The sequence below is a fragment of the Nicotiana attenuata genome, unplaced genomic scaffold (assembly GCF_001879085.1).
Source record: "Nicotiana attenuata strain UT unplaced genomic scaffold, NIATTr2, whole genome shotgun sequence".
NCBI classification, from domain to species: domain Eukaryota; kingdom Viridiplantae; phylum Streptophyta; class Magnoliopsida; order Solanales; family Solanaceae; genus Nicotiana; species Nicotiana attenuata.
The window spans coordinates 227,429-228,640 of record NW_017670765.1 but is presented as its reverse complement, the minus strand read 5'-3'; positions in this window follow the sequence as shown (position 1 = coordinate 228,640).

Below are 1,212 nucleotides of genomic sequence, written 5' to 3'. Positions count from 1 at the left end.
GCTTCATTAGGGTGTAACTTCAACTGTCGTTGAAGTGTTGCCTGTCGTCATCGAGCGTGGTCGACGATTATTGGCGACGGCCTTTGGCCAATAGGATGTAACTTCGACTGTCGTTGAAGTGTTATCCGTCGTCGTCGAGTGGGGTCGACGATCGTTGGCGATGGCCTTTGGCCCATAGGATGTAACTTCAACTGTCGTTGAAGTGTTATCCGTCGTCGTCGAGTGGGGTCGACGATCATTGGCGATGGCCTTTGGCCCATAGGATGTAACTTCAACTGTCGTCGAAGTGTTATCCGTCGTCGTCGAGTGGGATCGACGATCATTGGCGATGGCCTTTGGCCCATAGGATGTAACTTCAACTGTCGTTGAAGTGTTATCCGTCGTCGTCGAGTGGGGTTGACGATCATTGGCGATGGCCTTTGGCCCATAGGATGTAACTTCAACTGTCGTTGAAGTGTTATCCGTCGTCGTCGAGTGGGGTCGACGATCTTTGGCGATGGGTTTGAATCTAAGAGAAATTCTAGAGAATGTTTGCTATGGGTTTGAATCTAAGAGAAATTCTAGAGAATGTTTGCTATCCTGAAATTTTTTTGTCTTTTCTGAGTGATAAGGAGAGAAAAAAAATTGGGTCAAAAGAAAATGCCATTTTGGAGTTTTATCAACAATTTGCTTGTGTAGGTGGCGATCCGGCCTTTGGCCCATAGGATGGAGTTGGTGGCCTTAGCCGTTTACATAATGGAGTTGGTGGCCTTAGCCGCTTACATAATGGAGAAGGTGGCCTTAGCCGCTTACATAATGGAGAAGGTGGCCTTAGCCGCTTACATAATGGAGAAGGTGGCCTTAGCCGCTTACATAATGGAGTTGGTGGCCTTAGCCGCTTACATAATGGAGAAGGTGGCCTTAGCCGCTTACATAATGGAGAAGGTGGCCTTAGCCGCTTACATAATGGAGACTCAACTAGGCTAGTCCCTTTATTATATCGGCCTGGAGAACGCGTCGACTGGCTGGTATGATAAACCTGTCTCCATACGCCCCTGGGTGCCCCCTTCGTCGCCTCGTGAAAAACCTCCCCGAGAAAACTCAATTGGGACAAAACTCAGGTAAGGGAAAAAGTACGACTCGGGAGACGCCCCTTAAAAATGGAAGTACTTGAGGTGGGCGATGTTCCAGTTGTTCTGGAGTATTTTTCCCTCCATTGTTTCCAACTGGAAT